The sequence below is a fragment of the Opisthorchis viverrini genome (assembly GCF_000715545.1).
Source record: "Opisthorchis viverrini unplaced genomic scaffold opera_v5_12, whole genome shotgun sequence".
Classification (NCBI taxonomy): domain Eukaryota; kingdom Metazoa; phylum Platyhelminthes; class Trematoda; order Opisthorchiida; family Opisthorchiidae; genus Opisthorchis; species Opisthorchis viverrini.
The window spans coordinates 3,597,409-3,609,925 of record NW_008751668.1 but is presented as its reverse complement, the minus strand read 5'-3'; positions in this window follow the sequence as shown (position 1 = coordinate 3,609,925).

Sequence of the window (12,517 nt, the reverse complement as noted above, 5' to 3'; positions counted from 1 at the left end):
TCAGACACTCAGAATAAACGAATGTGGCTTTTCTGTAGGGTAGCTTGTTTACTTAATTGACCGACGGTTTTTACTACTGATCCGTATCTTAGCGCAGCTGTCTTCTGATCGCTGTTCTATTAAGTTTATTCGTAATGCATTCGCTGCCAGTTCTAGGCCTTCATACTTAGCTGGTTGATTAGTTTATCCACGCCCGACCTACCCACTATTCCCAGTTATACTTACATGTTTGTCCCGAACTTTGTTCCCCGATACGCAACACCGATTAAATGGGAATTCAAAGTGACTGCTGAGGTTTCCGGAGACGTTGTTTACAAACCGGTACAAACGGCATCGTAGGTGGCCGTTGGCTTGTTCGCTGCCCAGCTCAACTGATTCAAACTTGACTAAAAGTTTTGACGGCAAATAGTATCAACACCTTTTATTTGAGAAAGTATATCATTGTCCCATAGAACTGGGAAGGATCATACCGATATAAGAACTCCTTGTTTAGACAGCATCATCTAAGTGCATTTAGGTGACGACATTCGGTATAAAAGTGCTAACCAGAAAGTTCGGAGATGTTTAGGAGGCACCTTTAATATTAAGGGCACCCCTTAAACTCTCTTTAATTTTTGGTTTTCTCCACCTCATTGACATTTGGTAGAGGTATCGGTAATGACCTCTCAAAACTTACCTGCTGGTTCAATTAGATTTTATCGATAAGATGCATCAAGGCTTAGTATGTGAACGTACTATCAACCCATGTATTAAATATATCATGTATGTGTCTGCAACATTGACAGCAAGTTTCACTGGAGATTACTTGTTCCCAGCAATCCTTTGTGTTGTGACTGTCAAAATACAAAATATGCATTGTCATAATCCTTTCTCATCGTTCATCTGAGTGGCCATCCACCACGGTTTGTATAGAGAGCCCTGTAGTGGGGTGGGTTCCACAAAACTAGCTGGACAAGGCTTGGCAAAAGGCGAACTTTTGTCCCACATAGGCGTTTGTTTTTTGCATTCATTGTTTCGAATCGTATGGTTTCGTTTCAAGAAAAATAAATGGTTATTTCTTTCGGCCATTTTAATTTTTGTTGAATCTATTTTTTACGACCAGCAGACAGCGTGACTCAGAGCTGATATGTGACATCAAAAGAATCGAGTCTATTACACGGTCGGATAAATGCTTGCTAGCTGATCTGTGCATTCGGCTGATAAGGGGATAGTGGACAGGACGGAATGCTGCGCGAACGCATGTTCCATATTGTTCGGTATTCAATATACTTCTAGAAATTATATGAGGGCCAAATTTTTCTGCAGAGTGCAGAGAGCAGAATACGAATTCCAAAAGAATTATGCTGCAATGATCTTGACATAATTTGCATCCACATTAGAACCTGAGTGAATCTGTCGTCACTTCGCACGGAGTATTTAATTTTCGTTTATATTATTTCGGACGTTTGCATTCCAAAATTTAAACCTGTTTCAACTCGCCGCAACTTGGCGCATACGTTAAGGTCTCTGTGTCTGAAATGTACAGTGAAAGAAAGTGAGACTCTCCTTATCGGAAAAATGCTACTGGCTGAACGGTGATACTACTGATGGGGGAGACAAGCGAGTAGTATGCTTCTCGTGAAATCTTCAAAAGTGGGATCTCTTGCGGAATTTATGGAGTCGCTTTGTAGCATTTGTTTGGATTTGAGTAACGGTCAATGAATATCCAGAAAAGTTCAGGAAGACGCATTCAAAGAGAGGATGGATATTCAGTTTTTGTAAACAAGCTGCATATCAGAGTTTTTCTTTACTGTTCAACGGTCTGTGACTGTTCAGTTGACATTTTCTAATAATTAACTCCTCAAGGAGGGCCTACTTTCTGTCACTAGGAGGGGAATTAATCTAAATTACCGCCGTCGTAAGCATTTTATACGATACGTGTTTCGTTATTAGGGAAGATATGGAATACGCCTTCATTATTGTTACTTTTACGATGTCATTCATCGAAAACCTTTTCTCGCAATTCTTCCTTTTTCAATCTATATCTAAGGTTTGTTCTTCCTCATAGCCACAGATAAATTGTCGCCATATCGACACACTAATATATTTGAATATTATAATTTGTCGTCTTTTCACTGCAGTGCAAACCTCCCTTTTTTAACACCTAAGAGTTCCAAATTATGCCTTCTTGATTTGAATTTGTTAAGCTTCTTCGTGTTGTATCAACCCTAACGCGATGGACCGGTTCTCATTAGACCTAACGATTATCCGGGTTTCCGAGTAATTGAAAAACAACATCTGTGCAAAAGACTCGAACTAAATAAGACAAAATTTTTAGAAAGGAATCTAATCACAAGGTTACTGAAAACAATAGCCCACGAGCAAAAGACTCGAACTAAATAAGACAAAATTTTTAGAAAGGAATCTAATCACAAGGTTACTGAAAACACTTCGATAGCCCACGACCGGTTTCGCCCTTCTTGGGGCTCATCAGGTAGGCGCAGTCCCCGAGTTTCCGTCAACCTTATGTTCTATTTGAACCCAAATTGGACTGTCTTTGAGAAATACACTCATTTGCAAATCAGTATGGTTGTTTAGAGTATAAGTAAGCCTGTTTCTTCTTCAGGTTTGGGCAGCCAATACCTGGGATCGAGTATACAACCGAGTATACAATGGTCGTCGGAACCGATTCCTATATTCAGTGGACCTGAACACATACCTGTTTTTCGAACAAGCAATCTGCACGGATGCAGCAAACACTTATATTTAGACAGCACAAGCACCATTTAGATGTACCTTTTGGGTGCAAATTTATTCAGTTACCACGTGTAGTTACTCAGGAATGAATCTACTTCCTGGAATAAGACTTGCTGTTCCATTTTTGTATGAAAGGTGTCACTTCAACTTCAACTACTGATCGTTTTTCATTAAAATTTCTCCACGCGTGAGAAGTTTTCCCCAAACAACAGCGTCCTAGATCGAGGGAAGTTTTAGGCTATCTTGTGCAACGCAGATAATGAACAAATAGTACTTGAAGCTTGACCTTCGCTTGGCGCAAGCTGCCTTTAAACAATGGCGATTTGTTATCCGATCTCTAAGTTCTATTTCCATACTCAGTCAGATGGACCGACAATGTAGGGAATTAGGTGGTTAGAGTGAATGATATTAGAAGAACGGTGCAATGTTCCACTTGAAAATTTCGTCTTGATAGTCGGTCACGGTTTACCATAGCCAATCCATGGTCTGTTCATTCTCTAAACACGCTCAAATTGTCAGTGTATTATTTTGGGATGTGGAAAGATATTGTCGAGTTTCCTCAACGCCCCCCGACAATGGTACATAAGTTACAAAACAGCACCATGTGTTTATAAACGCACAAACTTTAGTGACAAACCAAAGAGATGCCCAGATTTATTTTGACAAAATGTATGATAGGGATACTAAATGCTGAAGACCGTGGCAGGACTCGATGTGCGTTAATAAAAAAAGGCGTTGTCCGACGTATATACTCATTAGCATATCCATTTGGTTTTGACTCAGACTCACCCACAACGCAGCTGAATATTTCGCTCATAATATTCTTAAGCAACTTAGTGTGCTGAATGAAGATGTCTTAGGATTCAAATTGATAACCGGCTATTCTTCGAGTCCCAACATTCATTGGAATATTTCACTCGCTGGATGCTGACCCATATATTCTCCTCTAGTGTACCCAGAGAATTTGAAAGATCCTCCATTCGCAGCTTTGGTGGATTGATCCAGTATCTGTAACTTTGGCACCTGTTTCGCTGCAATTCCTGTTTCGCCAGAAAAATGTTACACATCCAAGAGATACCCTGGGGTTGTTTTTGGAAATTCCGTAATGCCATCAGGAACCTTCATGTTTATTGCCAACAAAATTAGAAGTGTTGAACAAAGGTCCACATTGTGGGACGCGGAAAATTCCATTTTTGTATTTTTGCATTAATCTTGGGAACAAACTTGGCTGAGTATAAACGGAACCAAGTTGTGTTGGTTAAAACATTGTCGGTGGATTTGTAGGGCCCAAAATTCCAAGTCCATCCATGCCAAGTCTGTCAGTACTAGGTGACCGAATGTTGCATTTGATATGGTAGTAAAACAGACAGTTCCAGCAGCGATATCACAGTCTACGAACTTCTAGTGATGGAACAAGCGACTGCCGTGCAAGTGTTTGATGTTTCTTAATCATAACGAATTCATGGAACAGATTGCTTAAAACTCTTCGATAGCCCACGACCGGTTTTTCCCTCTTTCGGATCATCAGGTAAGCAAAGTCCAAAAGTTTCCTCCAACCTTATGTTTTGCACGAACTGAAATAGCGCAAGCGTCAGTGAATACGTACCAATACGCATGCATAATAATTCAGTTTTTACGGACGTCTCCTTCATGGCATCCTGGAAGATTGTTGACTGTTGTTTTAGTTGGTACGACAAGCGAGATATCGTCCTATAGTTTCAGGGAGAAAATACAAAGTTGCTGCAGACCCTCCGGCAAACAACATCCATTCAGCTCTTCTTGGGACTTCTCAGATGGACGCAGTCCTCAAATTCTTGTCAATCTTATGTTCTGCTTGAATATCATGAGCGACAAATTCGGCTGGATTCTAAGTGCATCTTCCGTAAAAAAGGCACTGGTATGCAAGTGTTTGTGCTCGTGGAACTTGGATGGATTGCTATAAAAGTGCTTAGATTTTTTTGAGGAAAAGTTAGCACAAGTAATCCAGAAGCTTTAAACCAATTCAATGGTGGCTTCATTAATTGAGTGAATTTTGATGTGGAGTGTGTGTAGCCGTTTCCGCGGTTCAGTTGTAGAGTGACGAAGCGAATCACGTTGAAACAACAGTACAACGATCTTTTGGACAGGAACCAGGGAAAATAAGGTTTTCAATAAGTTAACAAGCTCGGTGTGCTGATACAATCAATAAGATATTCTACTCCAAAAAACTAGAAACACGGACAATATTTATCTCTTGTTTGAATACTGCTTAGGCAGTGGTAGGTTGATTGGTTGTAGTCACGTGTTTTTTGTTAAGGAAACGCCGTTTTGCGCAATTGCCTTGTACATTTTTAACATTCCAGGAACACAACAAGGTGGTACGAGCATTCACCATTTTTAGCTGCTTAAGTAATAGTCATGAAGGAATGTCACCACAGATTAAGCACACCGTTTTTCCATCCTTGTACAAGCTGTACGAGCTTTTGTGAGCAATGGCAGTGGTTCACAATCTTCATGCGACCTTGATTAAGGATGAGGAAAAACTTCCCGAAAAATGGTGCGTATGTTTTTGGGAAGAACTTTTTCCTCAGTTTTTATGAAATTACTCTACAAATAACACTCCAAAGTAGACTGATTGTTTGATCGATAAGCTGAGTGATTGTTTTACCAAGTTTCGGTTTTATTACCATTTTCACGATAGCCTCTAAGTAATCTTCGTTCAATTCCATTTCTATCCATGCACAACTTTTGTTAGTCAATGATATTGCACTCAAAGAATGGCGAAGACACAAATCCTTGCATAGTTGGACTAAATAAAGTTTTGAAAAATGGCTTTTCTTATTCTGTCTGTTATTTGTTTTGGTATACTTAGTTCTGTGACCCCTTTTTCTCAATAAAACTTTAACTAAAAATTTCAGTTGCACCAGTACGAGTAGCATCCCATGTTAACTTTTGCATGCAGTGGAAAATTGGAGCTTCACAAAAAATCTACCAACCTTTAAACAGCCCAAACTGTATGTTGTTCTTGATCTGAAAGCTGCCTCCGACTCTGTCGACCATCTCGGAATTTATGACTGCGTTTGGCAAACAGAAGTGTTCTTTCTTAGTTCATTTCCCTTGTGAGGGCACCATTTGTAAACTTAATTATATGGGAAAATTTTGCTTGAGTTCTTCAACTCCATTGATATAGGACGAGGTTACCTTCTCCGTGCCTTTTCATCTTTGTCGCTTGAATTCTCTCTGACTGTCCCCGAAACTTCGGGGTGCAAACGCTTTCAGGAATTTTTCTTACAATCAATAGGTATGCAGGAGATATTGCTCTTCTAGATAAAGGATCCTTTGACGATACATTCATCTCAAATAGCCTTAATACTTAAGCGGTAATGTTGAGTGTGCAATTCTTACGTGCAACAAGTAAAGTACTGCAACAAGATTGGGTGAAAATTGGACGTCATGCTTATAGAAGTTGTACAAAAACATGTTTAGTTTCGTTATATTTGTCTGTATAATGTTCGGTAGGCGCGCTGGAGACGGGATTACTCCTCGTATAGGGAAAGGCAGGGCATTTGCTAGCCTTCGGCACATATGTTTTCAGCGTAACGTCATTTTGTCCCTCAAGGGTAGATTATTCACTCCAAAGGTGTGAGTCATTCTACTTTGTGATCAAAAACGTGTGATCTCGGCACTTGACAGCTGATGTCTCTGTGTCTTTTACCCCGACCTGTTGGCAACGTGATTCATGGGTTACTTTGATTAGGAAATGTATCTCATATGTCTGGAGATGGTTTACCTTGCAGAGCTCTTCTTAGTAGCTGCGAAATTCACCGGAATGTGGACGGCCTATTACCTGGCAACAACGTATGAAAACGCCGACCACTAGACGCTGTCTGGTTGGCAACTGTTGCCATCCTGATTGGGGACCCCAAGACCCAACACACCAATGGTTAATAACAATGGTGAATAGGACTCACTCACGCAATCAGTAGTGCTCTTGCATCAAAGCTATTTTCCTCAGTGCGAAACTACCCAGTTTCTCGGGACAAATGATCAAGTTACCACTTTCAGTGCACAGCTGTATGTTACGATGCTGAGTTACGGGCCAGTTGCAACAATTTGGTACTATGTTTAAGATATACTGGGTACATACGTCCCATTGGTAAGGACCAGAACAGTATTTACGTGAAGAAATAAAACTCAACTAAATAGTGTGTTCGTATATTGATAGCCTCTGAAGATGTTGATGCAGCGACAACTAGCAGACCGTAAACTGTGAGTTCGAGGTCTTTTGTGCTGGCAACAAAAGTATTCTCCCAGTGTAAGCCAAAATATCTACTGTGTAGTATCACGACATTTTTAAGATCGTCCTACAAGAGTGAAGCCTTCAAATTGTACACTTTTGTGCGTTTTCATTTACAACTAGTTCCTGTACGAAAAGACACGCTTTACTTGTTTGTACAATGTGGCTGAACGAACCAGTAAAATAAATTTGAAGCACTGATACCGGGACAAAAATATCACCTGGTTATTTAGACCAAGGTATTGTGGTTATCAAGGTCATCCTGAGGCTTGCTCGTTAGTTTGTGGCTGCGCATGACGTAATCAAAGGAATGTTTTTGCTGCGGATGGATCATAAATTTTTGTGTTTGTATGCTGTGGCAAAAAAGACCTTGGTGGCTGCTCCGAACCTTTTCTGCATAGTGGTGATATGATCGGGTAATACCCCAGGTTCCTCTGTACTTAAGTGCCCGATTCTTCGGATGTATAAAGAACCAAACACTTACTGCAAATCAATCATTAGGTAACTGTTCAATAGGTGATCACATTCACGCTGCATCATTCGGCCGGTATGAGTTAGCACAAAGGATGGCGTACATGTGTTGGTAAAAAGCATCAAATATATGCTTTCTACGCGAATGAAACTTTCGGAATTCAATATGCGTAAACATTTGTGCACCACTAAATCGGTTAACTCCAGAGGGCTTGAAACACTGACCCCGTGAAAATGACGCGTGTCTGACTACGGGCATTTCTTCGTACCGTGTTCTTCTGAGAACAACCTAAAGGATGCTAAACATGAACAGAAAGAGATATTAAAGTGCATTCCGACGAAGAACTTTGAGTGGTCTGTTGCAAACGTTTTTCAACGCCTTATGGATTATAATTACAGTTCAGTGTTTTAAACGTTGCTTGGTTTGTTTTAATTGGTCTCTTCTTGAGGCGGAGATTTTCCCAAGAGAAACACCAAAAAAATCGTCCCTCAAAAGTACACGTAGATTGCAAACCAGTAACATTCACACTGAAGTAGTGAAAGTTCAGTTACTATTGGCTTTTTTCTTACCCGACTAAATTAGAGCGAGGACATTTTTATGACTCATGTCAGAAAATATGTGTTTATGAATCGCAGTCCACATCAAGTTAGACCCAACGTTCACTTCAGTTGACAGTTCCAACCAATGCGTTTTCTCACCACGCCAGCAAAATTTACTTTTCTATTTGACGCCACAAGCTGCAAACCAAAATACTGACAACTTTTGAATCGAAGTTTCTGTTCCTTCTAGCTAAATCATAAAATGGACCCAGAAATTTCAAAACTTGGACCGGTTGTGAAGTTACACCGAATTGCCAAAAACACAAGCAGTAGATTAACTGATTCCAGAGGAAGTCGAATGAGAAAATCAATCGCTGAAATCACTCTGATATATTAAGTATACTAACTGGACAATCATTTCGATAAACTGACGGTAAAATCCACCTTGAGGCCTGCAAATTCTGCATAAAATTGCCGAAACCAAAATTCGAGAGAATTTTTCTTGCAAAGCATACTCTTACGTCCTGACTTCTCTTTTCATGATAATATCATGATTATCGATAGAATTATCGACAAAAATAGGATGTAAAAGAAACCCATGTGGTTGAATATTTTCTTACCAATTTCACACTTGACGGTTGACCTAATATTTAAATTCCGGATGAAGTCTTCGCATGTCATCTGCAAGATCGTTTCACGATACATACAGGATGATATTACATAGCCTCTAGTTTTGTGGATATAAACTTTAAAAAAAACATATCGCAACAGATGCATCCATTTGCATAGCAATTCTATTTTGATGGGAGACTCACCTTGAACCCAAATGAATTTTTCTTCTGCGATATTCTTAAGCGTTTTCAGCAACTTTGTGAGTAGTGCGGCTTTCCCAGTTATTTCACTTTGTAGTTTGATATAACACAGGAAACCATTTATTGAACAATTAGGGAGTTAGTAAGAGTTCATGGGAACTGCAAGACGATTGGAAAATGGTCACCCAGCTTGCTATAGCAGTTGTAACTAATAACAGGGAGAATAGCACAATATTGATGCAACCGGGGTTCAAACCGATCCCCGTAGAACCCTTTTATTATTTTCGCACTAAACAGACTATTTTGCATGTCTTGGCATTCGTTACAGCAGTGGGGTAAAGTGTTTGATTACACGAAGCGGAATAATATATTTTGATATCGTTGATGTACGTCTGTTCAACTTATATGAGATGGCTTGTGAAAAATTATCATTGTAAGACAGCGCTTCACAGCCATTTCCCTGTTGATTACCCTGGGTTAAAACTGGTCACTAAGTTTCCCCATTTGTCAGAGTAAGACCTGAAAATTTCGCTCCTACGGGAGCTATAATCCGTTGTGCTTTCAGCTGAAGTTCAGCGTCTCTGTGCTTAGAAATGCATGTTGGTTCAGTAATTCTCCAAGTCATTTAGCTACAAAGGCAAGCGTAAAAGCGGCTTTCCTGAAAAAAGTCTTTATCCACTGATGTATGTCGATTTGATCATCATTTACTGACAAACGGTTATGCTCGGTTTTCCATGTTGATCCACGTATACAACCCTCCCCTCCTCACCCCGCAAAACCTCTCCCATAAAATGCAAATTGTTCAGCTTCAGTTTTCAGAAGTCTTTGTAGTTAAATAAACCCTATCTTGTCTAGAGATATAATTTAAAAGGAGATATTTATACTAATTTGTCTGGGGTTCTCTCGTTATATATATATATACATATATATATATATATGTAGACAGCTGTGTACCATAGGCATTTATGTCGTCTATGAGACCGTTGACATCCAGTCAGGATTACTGTTGTATCTAAGGGAAGTATTTTGTAAACCACATTAGTCGTTACTTTGATCATTTTCATATGCCCCGAAACTTAGAGTGTTCCCGGATCGGGATCTTGTCAGGTTCTATTCTAAGTGTGTAAACTTCGTGTGCTCGTTCGGTTGACACGTCCCACGCATTATCTTTGTCTATTGTCCTGAAGTTTTTGAACTGACTGATATGACTGTCAAAGTTTTAATTCAGTCTAATTAAAGATCTCTGCTGTGATTTACTTTGGAAGAATCAATCAATGACTATGCTGGCGTTTTTGAAACTCATATGTGGGTTCGTGCGCACATCACACTCCATGTCAGTAGCAATACTATTGCTGATACCCACCGCAGTTACAATAAACTGCATTCATTCCATTTTTTTTTGGTGAGTTTTACCAGTTCAGTAGGATCTATTAGCTGATTGACAGGGCAAAAATGACAACACCTTGCGCATTCGGTAGTTGCACTACCTCAGAGAGGCGCTATCAGGACTAAACGGCAGATGGCCTACAGACACCGTGAGTGAAGCACGAAAAATGCATTATGCTGAACGGCGCCGACGCCGCCAAAAGGTTTGTATGTGTGACAGTTAACATCAAAGATACTGACGAAATCTACAAAGGCTGTATAATGTCTACGTTATTTGCATGATAACATGAGAGACACTAAACCACTAGTTGGGCCAATAAAGTTCTACGAAATAGTGACACATCTATACGGGCTCACATTGGCGTACTCATAGAACGGGTAGAAGACTTCAAGTCAAACTGTCCTCACAGTAATTGACCATTCAACGGATCTTCGAAAAACAGGTAGCAATGCTAAATAAATCTCTCTTTGCGCCGGTCACTGGTAGATCAACTGAAGATAGCAAAACAGAAAAAACGAACGATTAAGGTTTTCCAGCTTCCAACAGTATAAAAACGGCTTGTTTGCGTGCAGGTTTTAAACTGTGGAAATGCGTTAGTGATCGGAGACCCTAATGAGAATAGTGAGATCTATGACTAAGTGTTACGGAAAATTCCATCGAGTAGACCAAGGGCTATGACATTTAACATAGGAAAATTTGAATAACTGCGTGCCCTGAAAAAGGCATTGACAGAGTCAAGTGAGCTCGAAGTTGTTCATCCACAATCGTCTTTCCCTTTAGTCTGCGTCTCCATGAGCCTTGCTGTGTTAAGCCTAGAAGTCCAGCCAGAATTCTCAGATTAGTAATGCTTGTTGTAAGTTAGCCATCCGGGTGACTTCTGTTAGACAGTTTTTGGGACCGTATGGTAATGTGGGATTTCAGATTACAACTGTAGTTGAAAAAAATAGATGTGATTCTGCGCCCCCCCCCAAAAAAAATCCATATTCTCGCTGGGTTGTGTACCATAGGCATTTATGTCGTCTATGAGACCGTTGACATCCAGTCAGGATTACTGTTGTATCTAAGGGAAGTATTTTGTAAACCACATTAGTCGTTACTTTGATCATTTTCATATGCCCCGAAACTTAGAGTGTTCCCGGATCGGGATCTTGTCAGGTTCTATTCTAAGTGTGTAAACTTCGTGTGCTCGTTCGGTTGACACGTCCCACGCATTATCTTTGTCTATTGTCCTGAAGTTTTTGAACTGACTGATATGACTGTCAAAGTTTTAATTCAGTCTAATTAAAGATCTCTGCTGTGATTTACTTTGGAAGAATCAATCAATGACTATGCTGGCGTTTTTGAAACTCATATGTGGGTTCGTGCGCACATCACACTCCATGTCAGTAGCAATACTATTGCTGATACCCACCGCAGTTACAATAAACTGCATTCATTCCATTTTTTTTTGGTGAGTTTTACCAGTTCAGTAGGATCTATTAGCTGATTGACAGGGCAAAAATGACAACACCTTGCGCATTCGGTAGTTGCACTACCTCAGAGAGGCGCTATCAGGACTAAACGGCAGATGGCCTACAGACACCGTGAGTGAAGCACGAAAAATGCATTATGCTGAACGGCGCCGACGCCGCCAAAAGGTTTGTATGTGTGACAGTTAACATCAAAGATACTGACGAAATCTACAAAGGCTGTATAATGTCTACGTTATTTGCATGATAACATGAGAGACACTAAACCACTAGTTGGGCCAATAAAGTTCTACGAAATAGTGACACATCTATACGGGCTCACATTGGCGTACTCATAGAACGGGTAGAAGACTTCAAGTCAAACTGTCCTCACAGTAATTGACCATTCAACGGATCTTCGAAAAACAGGTAGCAATGCTAAATAAATCTCTCTTTGCGCCGGTCACTGGTAGATCAACTGAAGATAGCAAAACAGAAAAAACGAACGATTAAGGTTTTCCAGCTTCCAACAGTATAAAAACGGCTTGTTTGCGTGCAGGTTTTAAACTGTGGAAATGCGTTAGTGATCGGAGACCCTAATGAGAATAGTGAGATCTATGACTAAGTGTTACGGAAAATTCCATCGAGTAGACCAAGGGCTATGACATTTAACATAGGAAAATTTGAATAACTGCGTGCCCTGAAAAAGGCATTGACAGAGTCAAGTGAGCTCGAAGTTGTTCATCCACAATCGTCTTTCCCTTTAGTCTGCGTCTCCATGAGCCTTGCTGTGTTAAGCCTAGAAGTCCAGCCAGAATTCTCAGATTAGTAATGCTTGTTGTAAGTT